The following is a 16,628-nucleotide window of genomic DNA, read 5'->3' on the forward strand; positions in this document are numbered from 1 at the left end:
AGACTGTATTCAGAAACAAACAAAGAAGTTAAAAAGGCTGTAAAATGGGACAAGAAGAACTTGGTGGAAAACCTTGCACAACAAGCTGCAGGACAGAGAAACTTGAAAGAGATCTATAACATCACATAGAAGCTAGCTGGGTTGTAGTGTACACTGGATCAGCCAGCGCAGGATAAGGAGGAGTATGCGCTAACAAACCCAAGTGAGCAGCCCAGTAGATGGAAGGAACACTTTGAGATACTGAACTGCCCTGCGCACGTAGAACCTCCCAAGCGACCACCTGCAAATATACCACTGCAAATTAACAGCAACAGACCTACAATAGAAGAACTCAGAAAAGCCATTGCCCATCTGAAAAGCGGAAAAGCACCTGGTTGAGACAACATCCCTACAGAAGCAATTAAGGCAGGTAGTGCAACATCAATCTACATGATGTATAATCTATTTGGGAAAATTTGGGACACTGCAGAGATCCCACAAGACTGGAAACATGGCTAACTTATCAAGCTTCCAAAGAAAGGCAACCTGAAGGAATGCAAGAACTGAAGGGATATCATGTTATTGCCCATTCCAGGAAAAGTGTTCAATAGGATTCTCTTGGAGAGAATGAAGACAGAAATTGATAGACAGCTCAGGAAAGAACAGGACAGCTTCTGAAGTGAGAGATCCTGTACCAACCAAATAGTAACTCTCAGTGATCATAGAACAGTTGCTCAAGCGGGATTCCACCCTCCCCCCCGCTCCCGGTACATAACCTTCATAGACTTTGAAAAAACCTTTGACAGCATTAATAGAGACTCTTTGTGGAAACTGCTGCAACACTGTGGCATCCCATCCAAAATTACTAACTTGATTTGTTCAACACATGAACCCTCAACATGCCAGGTTGCTCACAATGGTGTCTTGACAGAATCCTTCAGGATACTGTCAGGAGTACCACAAGGGTTCCTACTGTCACGTTTCCTATTTTTGATCACAGTGAACTGGATTATGAGCAGGACGACAGATGGTCATCAATGAGGCATTCTGTGGACACTTTCCAAACAGTGAGAAGACAAGGGAAACGCAAAAGAGGAAGACTTCGGACACATGGAGAAAGTCTCCTGAGACTGAAGAACAACAACTGGGGTATTCCTGGAGCCAGCTGGAAGTTTTGTTCCAAGACAGAGAGAAGTGGAGAAGACTTGTAGATGACCTATGCTCCACACGAAATAGAAGGGCTAAGTAGTAGTAGTAGTTCCTTCAATGGGTGGAAAAGCAGCTGAGCAACCAGTTTATATATTTCAGTCACCTTCTGAAGCAAGCCTGTTTGGTTTTGTTTCACCTGGGATTCCCTACTTTTCCTTCTTACCTTCTACAAAAATGGCTGTTTTGCCTCTCAAAGGAGGAGAATGAGGGCAATACAATATGGGAAATTGACATCACATACCCACAACCATTTGTGGGGCATTTTTTTCCCCATTTTACACCAGCAAAAAATGCCAGAATGCTATGGGGCTGAGGCAACTGTGTGATAGGTTCCCACAATGCACTGCTGCAACTGTTGATCTTTGGCGATTTAGTGTGGTAGCACTAACTCAACTTTGGGGGAACTTTGTGAGGAGCTGAGGATACCCAAAGTCAAATTTATAAAACCCAGTGTTATAAAATTGAATTTAATAAGATCAAACTTATCTCTTTAGTGTAGATGTAGGCTTAGAGAGGGCGTTTCCTTTCTGAAAGCAGCATACAAACCTTGGGCCCCGTCCTGCTCCCATTGAAGTCAGTGGAACATTGCCTATGTCTTCAGTAGGAGAAGAAACAGGCCTTAGTTATAACAGATGATGTTTATGCAGGAATCTCCCTACATCCACATGAAGGGTTCCAGATCCCAACAGGAGGGGCCAAATTGTGTCAGAATGAAAAGGTTATTTTGCTACAGACATATGGGGTGTCATTTTGTATGTGTATTGCACTCACTGTTTAACCATTTCAGCACCTCCCCCTCCACTCCTCATACAGTCACCCTGAGGAACCTACTTTTTGAATGGAACTACATTGATTTACTCTGGATCTGGATTTCAGTCAGAATCCATCTGCATGACTAAAGTTTATGGCTTGTCTATTACTTTAAAGATGATGTTCAGCAGGAAACAGTAGGTTTGTGTTTTTCTTCTTTATGCTTCATTTATTTATTTTAACCTAATTAATAGCAGAAATGTCAAGCATAGTCAGACTTAGTTTTGCAGGAAAACTCAATGGCTGGCTCAGATGTAGATTTCCAGCATCATCTGCCCTTAATCCTACCATTTTATCTGTCGTTCATAAAGTCTTCAAGTTAAAAAAAGAATAGAAAAACCAAAAACAGGGTAAACAAATCTGTGTTTCTAATGTAAAACAAATCTAGCAACCACACAACAGACTTAAAGAAATCCCTTTCAATCTGTGATTAACATGAAATGCAAGAGGGGCTGGGTATCAAGCAATTTTTTTTTTTACATTTCATCACTGATACAGCAAGCCCAGAGGTTTTGGGACTATGAACTGGCAGGTCTAGAGGAGCCAAGACTAAGCCCTGGCAAATTAAGTCTGCTTTCAGGCTTGTTTTATGAACATCTGATTAGAAATGAAGGCCACTCCAGGATTTACAAGAGGGTATAGGCTTCCCAGAATCAACCACTTAAAGCCATGATTTTGCTCCTGAGGTAAATCCATCTTGTCTCTCTCTCTCTCTCTCTGCGCTTTTCTTCACCACTAAAAAAGGCAGGTTTTATTTTTACCGCCAGGGGATGATTTTAGTGAGTTTGCCTCACAATAGAAGTGCAGTGCCTGGTCTTCACTGTGTTTTCACCTCGGGATAAACGTGCCTAGCTTTTTTGCAGTGAACACAAAGCATCTGTGCTAGCAGGAGAACTAGATGCAGCAGACACAACTGTGCTCTAAGGGGCAGAATCCCAGGATCCCAAGAATCCCAGAATCCCAAGAATAGGGATTCTGTTCCACCATAGAGGCAGGAAGGGGCAAAGAAATGGCCAGTGGATCCAGGACTACGTAGCTCCGCTAGCCAACACCCCCCGCTGCTGGAGTAAATGGCCCTGGATCAATACTGCTACTATTCTTTAGCTTGGAGTAGAAGGGAGGTTCCCATCCCACATGCGCTCCCCACTCCTCACCTCTCCCCATACCACTCAGCCTACTTACTAGCAGTGTTCCCACTAATTTTTATGAGCATGTGTGGAATGAATTTTGTTATTTGCATCAATATGGAGATAATGTGTGACACTTCACCTCCATATTGGTGCACATAGCAAAATTAATCTGTCACATGGATGCTCTGCGGTGGGGATGGCACCAAGGGCTTCAGAGGGGGGCTCAGGTTTATGGAGATCATGGTTCTGGCTGCGGGTGTGGACTCTGGGGTGGGGCGGAGGATGAGGTGTTTGCGGTACAGTGGGGGCCTCAGGATGGGACCAAGGGGTTTGGAGTGCAGGAGCAAGCTCAGGGCAGAAGGTTGGGGTGGAGGGGCAGGGCTTTGGCACGAGCTAGGGTGTAGAAGGGGGCTCAGGGCTGGGGTGTGGGATCTAGGAAGGAGCTTGGTGGTGGAGGGGGAATGGGGCTGGGGCAGGGGATTGGGATGTGGGGCAATTTCCCAAGGTAGGTCTCATTTGGGAGGTGAACCAGGTGGCTCCATGCTGCCCCACAATCACCTGCAGGCAACACCCACCACAGCTCCCATTGGTCACTATTCCCAGCCAATGGAAGCTGTGGGGACAGAGTTTACTGGGGCTTACAGTGAAATGGCTCTGGCTGGGAGGAGGTGGCAGGAGAAGGAATGGCACCGTGCAGAGTTTCCTTCTCCTGGAAGCAGCTGCGGTTCCTAAAGCTCCTCTCTTAATCCGACCCTGCTGCTGTGGATGGAGCAATGTGCTTCTCCCCTTGCTGTGGTAGCTCCTGGCTGGGGTGAGAGGCGTGTGCCTTTTCGCTGGGTGTGGCAGCCTTTAGCAGAGCTGTGTCCTGGGACAATGATTTGTCTCTTGATGTCCATTTGAATTAATGCAGACCCACAGTGAATAAGCACTGTAAACATGACTTTTCAAGGGAAATTTATTGATACGATCCTTGTTAAGTGGAAAAATCTAATTACAAATAAAGGAATGAGCCAAAAAGTTTTAAACTGGCCCCTAGCAAGTTAAATTTGCAATATACATTCCACCAGCTTCTTCAGTACCTGTACCTCACTCAGCTATAAAGTAGTTAATAGTAGTTTCCAATATTCTATACTTATATAGTAAGTGTTTATACATGTAGCAGAGAGAATGAAAGGAGCCACTAAACATAAGCATATCAACAGTATTGTATATATGAAGATGTCATTCTGCTTTTAAATATGTGTGTATATTATAGCTGTGCTATATCTGGTAAGCCTATTAGTTGGAAAAAGCCCTCATGGTATATATGGAAGATCGCAGAAGTTGTTGCTAATTATATAAATAAAGGCTGGCCTTCCAAATTTAGGGCTGCAAGCTATGGAAGGAAAGGAAATGGAGTATAAATTACCTCCCCTCTTGTCTCATTGCTGGAGCATGAGATTAGGCAGGCGAATTCTGTCCCTCAGGTCCAAGAGTTGAAGGGTGAGATCACCTGGGCAATTTATCCCCTGCTGGAAGGTGAGAGTAGATTGACAAGTTAGATAGGGTCCCACTTCTAGAAAAAGGGCTTGAATCGGACCCCAAAGCAATGAACCTTCTGTTTACATTGCTTATGCTTAAGATAGGCGTGGGGTAAATAATGGATGATGTAATGGTTTACAGACTATGTTTTCCATTCCAAACTGGAGAAACTTTATAAATAAGGCAACACACACAGTGTTTTCACACTTACATTTGGAATTTTAATAAAATGCAGCCTAATTTTTTTTTAAAAGATCTAAGTCAAATCATTTCTGCAACAGAGCTCACGGGATCACGGCAGTAATGCCCTTAAAATAACCCAATAATAAATGAAAAAGCCTCTTACTGCCCAAAGACAACCGGTTAACTTCCTTATATAAAGCTGTAGGTCTTTTATTAGGCTACAAAACCATTTCAAACAAATGAAAACCAAATGTGGAAAAATGTGATTTCCCCCCCCCCCCCCCTCCAATCCCTTATAGTGAAATAGTACAAGCCTGTGGGCTCTTCAGGCTAAAATCTGCCTCATCCACTCCCACTGGCTGGCTTGTGCTTTCATGAGTAAATACAGGGCACATCTTTTGAGAAACATTCCTCGTCCTTGTGTTAGATAGAGGATCTATACAGTAACTGTATGGGAAAGATTAAGAAATGGTTCTTTATGGAACTATTCAAAGTAAAGAACCCCAAGATATGCAAAGCAGTATGTGACTCAGACTAGTACGTGGTGTTGTTCTCCAGACCAAAATAGTTACTATTGTAGAAACAGCCTTTTTTAATATTCACATGCAAAAAGCTTTCAGCATGTACTAAATCAGGGCCCCCTTTGGTACTATTGTGCATTCTTGTACTAAATAGACCTGAGGCTAAAAGCACTCCTGGTGTAAATGATCCTATTGCCATCAATAGGAATTTCATCTGCTTACGCCAGGACTGAATTGTTGCCCACAAACTGCAAATGGTTGCTCTGTGTATGTAAAAATATCTATTATCCTTCTATGAACATACACTCAGCTGTGGGATTCTGCTTGTCACTGATTGCTTAGAAATTGGAGAACAGTCTTAACATTTTATTAATCAGAGAACTTATTTTCTTTATATTACACCTGTAGGCCTTGCTCCAGCCATGCTTATTTATGTGAGCAGTCACAGTGACCTAAGTGGAACTATTCACATGATTAACAGTGGTAGGATTGGGCCCTGGGGCTGTTAAGAATTCTTTTCTGCATAGAATTAAGAATAATAACTCCTTGGCGAGGCTTCAACTCAGGCTGCTCTAGCCAAGAGAGTGCAAGAACTGGAATAACAATTAAATATGTTACTAAGTGGGACAAGCCACAGTGGGCCAAATATGTGCTTCGCTCAATAAGGGCCCAGTTTTGTGAGCATCTTAATGTCCATGGGGCCCAACTCTATCCAGATAAACTCCCTTGGATATTAATAGAGAGAAAGCCGTGCTTGTCTATATATTATGAAACAAAAAAGCAGTCCAGTAGCACTTTAAAGAGTAACAAAATAATTTATTAGGTGATGAGCTTTCGTGGGACAGACCCACTTCTTCAGATCACAGCCATGCCAGAACAGACTCAATATTTAAGGCACAGAGAACCAAAAATAATAATCAAGGTTGACAAATCAGAAAAATTATTATCAAGGTAAGCAAATCAGAGAGCAGAGGGGCAGAAGGAGGAGGTGGAAGTCAAGATTGTAATGGGTTTTTTACTGTGAGTCCCGTGGGTACAATCAGTCTATCTAGGTATGCTTCCACGGAGTGCTTGCTGTAGAAGTTCAGGCCCAGATCCACAAAGCCCACACCTAGGCTGTGTGTACACTACAGAGTTATTTTGAAACAGCTATTTTGAAATATCGTATTTTGAAACAACACAGCTATACACAAAATGTATTTCAAAATAGCACTCAGCTATTTGCAAATAGCAACAGAGTGCCTGTTTCAAAATAGTGCCATTGGATGCCATTATGGCTTATTTTGAAATAGTGCTATTTCATGTCTTAACAGCACCTATTTCACAATAGCTATTTTGAAATAGGTATTACCCTCCTGCAATGAGGTTTACTGATTTCAAAGTAAAGCACTCGCTATTTCACATTTGCTAGCAAAGTTATTTTGAAATAACTCTGTGGGTAGATGTAGCCTGAGGCATCTAAACCTCAGACTTAGGTACCTAAGTCTTGGTTTTGACTCCAATGTGATGCACAAAAATTCCCACTGCACCCTATTGGCACCGAGGGTCACTCAGTGCCTAAGTTTTCACGGTCACAATTCTCTCAGTGCCTACATTTCTGCATCTGAGCGTGTGCACTGCTGCCTCATTCTAGATGTCCAGATTCTTGTCTCCTACTTAAACTCCAGAGCAATTCAAAAACTGGGGGAAGACAGGCATTCAGTGGCCTACATCATGTGTGGGGCCTGCTCCAGTAGGTGATGTCAGAGGTTGCCTACTGGGCTGGGTTCTATTTGAAATCCCAAATCCAGGTTTGATTCCACTTTCTTCTAGAGAGGCAGAAGGGGATGTGAACAGAGGTCTCTTACCTCTCAAGAAAGTGTTCTAATCACCTGGGTAAAAGTTACCCCTTGGGCTCCTCCTATTCTGTGCTTTTGAATGGGCCCTGATTTAGCAAGCAGCCTCTGAAAACACACACTGTATCGGGTCCCGTCCATGACTTCGGTGGTCAAATGCCTGTCTTCCTTTGGTTTTTCAAACACACTGAAAAGCTGCAATGCTGTCGTCCCTTCATGGCTGCTGTCCCAAGTGTATGTGGTAGCAAGATAGAGGCACATTAGTTTGCCTCAGTCAGGGCTTGATTCTGCACCACTGAAGCCTGTTGGAGTTAGTCAGAGACTTCAACATGAGAAATCACTAAGTGTGCACCTTGCATGGGACAGGCCATCCCGCCGGTGCCTACAATCACAGAGTTGCAGATTTTGTTTAAAATCCCATGGAAATTTTGTAAGAGCCCTACTTCATTTACTACAGAAGTTGCAAGGTGTATGATGATTAAAGGAAGTCTGGAGAAGCCCTTCCCTTGTTTACTGTTCGTATCAGTGGGTTTACTGATCCATCTCTACATCTGTAGACTAGTACTCAATAGCAGAAGATATTACATGTGTATCTAAGGTGGTAGAAAAATATAAAATATAAAATTAGGTCAATGGTTAAACTAAATAATGCATTTGAGAAATAATACATGATCATGCCATTAAAGTTCATACCATAGTGAATATGAATACAGGAATGCAAGTTATATTTGCACATGCAACCTTGACTTTAGCATTTTCTGACATTTGTGTGTTTAACGGTGCTGTCTCTTAATGCAGGTGATGGTTGTTGGTTAGGAATATAGACTGTACATACCATCTTGTCTTCTGTGGAATGATGTATGGCATTTGGTCAAATGCATTTTATTTTCAGAATAAATTATCAAGTACTTAAGTATACTTCATTACATATTTTATTTAATTTTCAAGCAAAAAGCATTTTGTAAAAATATTGCTTTTTTATTATCAGGGCACAATGTATACTGTCCACAACTGAATTCCATTAAAAGGAGCTATGCAATTAGTCTAACCATTCAAAGGAAAAAGGACATCAAATACATATGAACAACTCTATTGGTGAAATGAATTTTAGTCATGTTTATCTTCCTTCCAGATACATTGTACAATGGAATTTGATAAATTTAATTCTCTAGACCTCACTGATGGCTGATGAGATAGTAATGTTACAACATTCTAATGGCAGCAAGCTGTATTCCTCCTGCACTTAATAAGGTGCTGATAATACAGACATCAGTAATTTATCTATTATCTAAAAAAAGTTAAATCTTATCAGATGGAAGCGGGGAATGAAGTAAGTGAGCAGTTATTCAGACATGGCCTAAATAATCTAGGTAAGCACCTCGAGGTCGTCAAGGCCTAATTTAAGTACTTCTGGGGACTAGTTTTGTTTTTATCTTGTGAAACAAAATTGAAAGTCAGGAGACCTGGATGCCATACTTGTCTTTGCTACTGACTTTGTTATATGAGCTTGGGGAAGTCTTTTAGGACTAATCCTGCACCCTGGAAGTTAACAGGAATTTTTTTTCAGTGAAAGGAGCCAGCTCACACCTTCTCTGTGCTATAGTTCCTTCACATATAAAATTTGCATAACAGCGCACACCTACCTCACACAGATGTTGCAATGCTAAATCTCTTAATATTTGTGGAGTGCATTGGGCTCTTTATATGGACCCTCGTTCTTCATCTCCATCAATATAAACTTCTGCTACTGGACCTAAAGGAGAATTCTTTCTCTGCTAATTCTAACTGGTTCCCTTATTCACTGTGTAGGCCAGCCATTAAACAGCAACATCATTATCACACACTCAAAACAGCACATACAAGTCTTGATCCAAAGTGCATTGAAGTCACAGGGATTCTTATCCTTAACTTCACTAACTTTTAGATTAGTTTTTAAAACTATCTCTATATATTTAAGCTTATTTTATGTCAATATTAGTTTTCGAAGTAAAAAGATCACATTACTCCCATAACAGCCATGACACTGCAGGCTGTTACCCTTATAAGAACGATGATACTAATATTATAGTCTACAATACAAAAATGGCCTAAAATACTATAGTAACATATATATATATTGCAATTATTGTAAGCTATAATATGGGGAGCTAGAACTGTGTATCTTCACAAGTATTGCAGAAAGTTTGTTGTTTAAGATATTGTTGTTATGATTTATGATAGTTAGCAACTCAGTCATGCAAAATAGGCATTCACACAGGCTGTGTCTACACTAGAGGGTTGTGTCGACAAAACTTGCGGAACATTCACACTAAAAATATGTTCTGTCGACATACTGTTGACTGAACTTAGAACTTTTGTCGACAGCCTTCTGCCTCTGCCCCTTGGGGCAGAATGCCTTTCTCGACAGAATCTCTCAACAAAAAAGCTGTGTAGATGCTCTGGGGGATGGCCCTTTGTCAACAGACAGGGCTTCTGGGTCACTGGGCAGGTCTGTCTGCTGTGCTTCCAGTTGGTTTTTCTGTCGAGAGAGTGGCTGGGCTGTCTGGCTGCTCTCTGTTGACAGCGGATTGACAGAGCAATCCCCTTTCATGTTTGTCTGTGATCTGTCCACAGAAGTTTTGTTGGATTCCAACAGTAACTTCTGTAGACAGATCGCTGTAGTGTAGAAGTAGCCACAATGTGGGAAAGAAAGACATAAGGTGAAATCCTTCTCCCACTGAAGTCAATGAAAAAACTCTTAGCATCTAAGGGCTTGCTTATGCAAGACTTATGGCTCACATACACAAAAGGACTTAGGGACCTAAGTACAGTTTCAGGCTTCCCTGTGTGATCCACAAAATCCCTGCTCAGATGCAGTCTAACTCTGTAGGAACATAAAATCACTCAGCACCTATATTTCCAGTGTCAAAGTTCCTTAGATGCCTGTGTTCCTGCCTCTGGGTCTGTGTACTTCTGCCTCCATCTAGGCACCGCGGTGCTTATCTCCTGCCTAAGGCCTCAGCTGATCTGCAAACTGAAAAAAACATAAGTGAATGTCTGTCTTGCCTGCAGGACTCTGTCTGGTAGATACTGCCCATTTTACAACTTTTAGCTCAGTGGTTAAAGCATCTCCAGGATGTGGGAAATTCCTGTTCAAATCTCCTCTCTGCCTGATGGGAAGAAAGAATTGAATTAAAACATCCATCTCCTGCTGTTGCAGTTAGCTTTATTTAGGTTTAATTCTTTAACCACTCTGTCTTCTGCCATGTCATGTGTCTTCTTTTTTTCTCACTGGTGGATTTCTCAAGAAGAATGTAGCAGAATGTAGTCCTAGTTCTGAACTTGCCAAAGGCCAAATATGGGTGCAAGAAGTGACAAAAAGTTCAAACCTGCCAAATGGGGGGATACACAAATTGTATATTCATTAAACTTAAAATGCCATGAGAGTGATCTGTTAGGTAAAAACAACATTTCTTGTCACCATAGTTTCACAATTTTTTTTACTTCTAATATAAAGAAAGCCTAAACTAATACAAATGTGAAGGGATGACAATTTTGTGTGGTAATGTGTAACTTTGAAACTAATATGAGTGATTATTCCACAAAATGAGGGACAACTTTTTCTGATCGGTATGGTTAGTATAAATGGGCTTAACTTCTACCTTCAGATACTCATTCACTACTCTTTCTGAATTTACAGTGAGTTGCATGTGTGTATGTGGGAGCAGAATTTGGCCCATGATGTCAGAAGACATGTAGACTTAAGATTTTAAGGGGAGGCTCTTTTCTCTGTTCTTAATGGACGAACACCATGGCTATGTCTACATTAGAAGCATCTGTCTACAGACGTTACTGTCAGAATGGATGTTCCAACAAAACTTTTGTCAACAGATCACATCTACCCCTAAAAGTGGATCAATCTTTCCATCCATTATGTCAATGAAAGGGCCCCTGGAGCATCTACACGGCTATTTAGTCAACAGTTTCTGTGGACAAAATGCATGTTGTATACAGATGTGCCCTGAATTTTATTGACAAAAATCCAGTTTAGGCTACAAAACTCTCTAGTGTAGATGTAGCCCATGAGAGTTACAGGGTTTTTGTGCTGGTGATCTAGTACTATATTAAAACATCGAATCGTTATCTAAACTTTGAGTAAGTCTCTTTGAAATATTGGTTAGAAGCTTGCTAATTAGGAAGCTGTTATTGATTTGTTTGGGGATCTCAGATGCTACCCTAATACAATCAAATATGTCAGTCCCACTGTGCTAACTATTGTAAAGTCACAGAACAATGAACCTGCCCCACAGGGCTCAAAGTACAGTTGCTTGGACTGACAGGATCTGACAATAGGAACCAGGGCAGGTACTTGGGGGTGGGGGTTCACCACCATCACCAGGAAGTAGCTAGTGGATCCATCTGATGTCCAAGATTAGGTCTTCCGAGTCCAACTCCTACACTCAATAAATTAGACCACAGTGTCAGTCATAAGCCAGTCATTTCATTTTTACAAGCCTCAGTTTCCTTTTGTGTAAAATAGGGATAATGATATCAGCTCTACAGAATCATCCTTAATGGAGTAAATCCAGATCTAGACCCTCATCCTGATGAGGTGCTGAGAGGACAGTTCAGCCTGGCTGGGTGTTGGGGCTATGAAGGAGAAGAGAAAGCTCTGATGGTCTGTCAAAGCACTGTACTTCCTTCCCCAGCAATGGGCCCATCACCTGCCACCATGCTGCCAAAAATGCCACAGGGTGTTGGGCACTGATAGCAGATGAATTGGTACCTATTTTATTTCAAGTGTGTGGGAGGGGGATCCCTCTGGATGAATGGCAGCTGGGGAAATGGAGTGAGACGAGCATTTTACAGGAAACGTCAGAACCGCTGACATTTCTGCAATAGAGCTGAGAACAGGCTTGTAAATGAATTATATTTCCAATGCCCCCATGTTTTTAAGGACAGCACAACCACCAGAAACCTCTCATCTCCCCCAAGACACACAGAGCGGAATAATATTTTGCCTCTGTCCCTGATAACTTTTCCTCTCTCGCATAGCAGCTTTGAGGGAAGGAGTAAGCCTGGGGACTGCCATAGCATTCACAGAGTTTTTGCAGTGACAGCTGGGCAGAAGCCACAGAGGGCCACGTGGAGGGTTGTGTGTTTGGTAGCCCTGTGGAGTTTCTCCATAGAGTCTGTGTGTATCAACTTGCCCGTCCACAGCTCAGGTCAGCATGGGGTCCCCACGTGTGGCTTCTATATCTTTCATTAATATCTCAGTAGTGGCCAGGATTTGGCCCAGAGTTTGCAAAGTGCTATATAATTAATTACAATGCCTTTTTACCGGTAGATTTCAACAGCCCTTAACAAAGGAGGCCACTCTCATTATTCCTGTTTTACAGATGGGAAAATGAGGTTCAGGAGGGAAAAGTGACTTGTCCAAGATCACCCCACAGGCCAGTAGCAGAGCTGGAAACAGAACCCAGGTCTCGTGAGTTCCTTATGTCAGCTAGCATGAGAAGAAGAAATTGAATGCGAGACTGGCTGGCTATTGAATCTCTGATTAGCCCCCATGTGGCTTGGGGGACAGAGGGGCCTCAGAGTGAGGAAGGGGTTATGAAACTTATTCTTCTTCATGCAAAAATTCACACACCCATGTTTTGTTAGTGGCTTTTTTGCTTGAATGTGCCTAGATCAGTGATTGGCAGCCTAGGCTAATGAGTGGGCTGCATGAGTGGCCCTCCTTCATCTCAGTGGGCTGAGTTGGTAATCCCAACCAAGATGGTCTCCTGGGATAAGGCACTACGGTAATCCCTCAAAATGCACAATGTCAAGTTGTGCTTAACTTGCATTAACACAAGTTAAGCGCAACTCAAAATCCTGCTCCTTGCAGTCTCGGCTCAACCCTCCCCACCCTGCCTGGCCCCAGTTCAACACCCCCTTCCCCACACGGCCCCAGTTTACCCCCAGCCCACACCCAGCTCTGGTTCAACTCCCCCTCCCCTGTGTGTGCAGTTCTGGCTCAACTCCACCCTCACCCCCGCACGTGGCTCCAGCTCACCCCCCACAGGGCTACGTGGCCCTAGCTCAGCTCCCCACCCCTGCAGCCCTAACCCACCCCAGGCTTAACCCCCCCACCCCCTTCCCACAGCCTCAGCTCACCACCAGTCTTAACCCCCAGGACCCCCAACCCCAAGACTCACCTTCCAAAGGAGCTCCAGGTGCTCCTGCTGCTTCACCAGCTGCAGAACGTGCATTCTGCTGGGGCAAAAAGCCGCCCCCCAGCTTACTTGAAATTCGAGTTATGCGACAGTGTGTGGGAACACAACCCTTGTGTAAACTGAGGCACTACTGTATGGCTAAATGTACTTGTGTACCTAGAATTTGCAGGGTGTGTCAGGTGACCCGTTACAGCCCTTTGATTGGATGCAGAGAGAGTGCACATCTCTTACAGTCAATGTCGTCTGCAGTCAGCATGCACCTTACTTCAGGTGCCCTTGCTTTATAGGTGTGCCACTTTAGCAATGCTGGTGGGGAAAATAACTACATGGACAGGAACCATCAGACTCTGACAACACTGCATATGGGCAATGATAAAAAAATGTCTCCCGGGTTGCATACAGAAACTCAATGGAGCGCAAGTCGCCTATCACTGGCCTAGATTCCCAGGGTCAGAGAACAAGCGAGAGCTGTGCAAAGCTGAGGGGGAAGTTGGCAGAGCAACAAAGCTAGATACACAAACAAAACCTTCAGAAGAGGTGTTTGCATAATAGCTGTTCTCATCACACCACTTCAGATGACTAAAATCCATGCTGAAGAAAAATATTATTACCTTTTCTTAAAATGTTAATAGAATTGTTGTAATTGCCTATATTAGCTGCTGAGGTGCCTCTGGGGTTGGATTAGAAGGAGGGCCAAGAGATAAGACTGGCAGGAGAAAATTGACACCTCAGAAAAGAATAACTGACTCCATTTTGGAGCTTGTGGAGGAACAAGTGTTAGATAAATGCATATGACAAGCAGCCCCTGTTTGATCTCTCTAAGAAGGTTTGACAAGTCAGACACACAGGAGCCATAAATTACCTGTAATGGCAAAAATTACATCAGTTATAACCTTTTAAGCAGTTGGGGCTCACACAGCATCAATTCACAGACAGTAATCTAGGGAGAACCAGTCTCTCCATATGTTTCCCTTGTAATGTACAGCTACAAGAGCAATCTGTGTATGATTTTTCATGAGACCTGATAATAATCTAATGCTTATAGGCTCCCTAAAGTAAACCTGTCGAGATAACTGGCTCAGGCTCCAAATGATAAACACATTCAGGTATGAAAATAATTTCTTAACTTAAAAATGAAGTGAGGAAGAGATTGAAAGGTCATGTTTTAGGCGTATACCATATGCAAGATTCCTAGACTCGGGCATCAAACTGTTTTGAAGAAAGCAGTTTGAGCATATATTAAGCATGCTAAACATTTTAGAATATCTTTACAAGGTCTATATTTTATATACAGATAGAGTAATTTAATGTTTTTAACTAAACTGGCATTGCTTTTCAGGACATAGGGAGCAAGCATTAGAAAACATTACAGAAAGTGGGGAGGGGGTACAGAAACTGGGGGGAGAGAAAAGTGCTCCCCCCTTCCCCCCCCACCCGGTGGTGTATATTGGTGCAATATGACAGCACTGTGCTGATTTACACCAGCTGAAGATCTGGCCATAGGAGATTAGTGAACTGCTAATGACTTTCACAGAAGCAGTACATGGCTCAGGTCCTGTCTATAAAAGCATGAGTGCTCGACAAAGGATTTCTACCATATTTTCCACTTTGAGTTATGTTGCCCTCTAGGAGCCTACAGACAGAGTATGGGGAGCTACTGCTAGTCTCAGCTAAGGGGAGATTTCCTTTAGCTGACTTGGAAGGTGTCTTTAATTTTAGAGTTTAAGGGAAAGAATTCTAATCCTGGGTTCCTTTGTATGAGATTTATATAATGATTTTCTGTTGCTTTTAGCGCACTACCTCAGTGATCTAGCAATTAATGTGGATGGCCCCAGACTATTTTCAACACCAGAGACAGCATTCCAAACTGTTGCAGCACTAATACTGGTGTAATCTGGTTTTGGATAATCTAATTTCTCTTGCAGTGTGCATCATCACTAACTACATTTTGCTAGACGTTACTCCCATCTGAAATTCCAAGTCACTCACATGGCTGTCTTCCTGATTTCTGTAGGAATTTTACAAAGGGATTGTTTATGGCTTGTATATGTACTTGGGAAATGATGTTGAAGTTTAAGAAAACTGTTTCATGCATGGCATGAAGGGTTGTGTTGTGATTTGATTCCTCTTCAGGTAAGATGAGAGGAAGACTTGAATTTATTAGAAGTATATTTCTGTCTCTTCACTGCTGTCTGTTACTGTATGCTGCTTTCATTTCTGCAAAACAGAGTATCTTCCTGATACTTCCAGAAATTGAATCAGGAATGGGAATCCTTTCATCCTCTATTTGTCAGTCTATCTGTAATTACAGTGCCTGTGCAACGTTGTCTTTTGACAGATGGAATGTCTAGCCAGATTGTCAGTATGTGATCATATCTTCCTCTGGTAGTTAAACAGTTACTCACACTCTGCACATTACTGAAGATTCAGAGTAAGCGTGTGTGAGTATGTGCATGAGAAGGTGAGAGAGAGAGAGAGAGAGAGAGAGATGGATTGTGTTAACTTCTTGTGGCTCCTGTCTACAGATGATATAAACCCTATTAGTTTAATGAGTATGAATGGGTTACTGCCAATAAACGCTTAGCAAAAATGCCAAGTTTTCCTAGAAGAATTCTGCTGCCATGTTTCTTTGTCTGAGCTAAATTTTTTCAATGACATAATGTTTAAACTGGTACATGAGTGAGTGTGTCTCATCCAAATTATCAATGGAACAAGCATCTTTATTCTAGTACAATGGTATCCAGATGGTGGGGCGGAGGGGGTGTTGGCTGGTTACAGCTTTGACTCTGTCAACAAAATCTGTAGGTATAGTACGTGGAGACATAACTCGGAGCACTGAAAAAATCTTTTATTCTCGTGAAGGTCCACCCAGCCAGCTAAGCAACCACCTTCTTGAAACTCTTCCTCAGAACTCCTTGGAGCATGCTAAGCACAGCTTCTAGCAATACATTTTCTTGTTGGCCACCAGGTAATAAGCATAACAAAAATACCTGCAATGTTACAGCAGATAACCCTAACTAGCTCTCTTGTCCACTGTACCTGAGATTCCAGCAAATGAACTCATCTGACCGCCTTGAAGTTAGGAGTGTGGTGCTTTTCCAGGGTCTCATGGGGAAACCTGCACTTCTAATGCCTCTTCTGTAACTTTGGGCACATACCTAAACTAGAGAGGTTACAATGCTGCAGCTGGCCTGATACAAAAGTTTAACTACTACACCGCCTGTGATGTCTAGTGGTGGCATA

Source organism: Carettochelys insculpta, chromosome 2, assembly GCF_033958435.1.
Source record: "Carettochelys insculpta isolate YL-2023 chromosome 2, ASM3395843v1, whole genome shotgun sequence".
Taxonomy (NCBI): Eukaryota; Metazoa; Chordata; order Testudines; family Carettochelyidae; genus Carettochelys; species Carettochelys insculpta.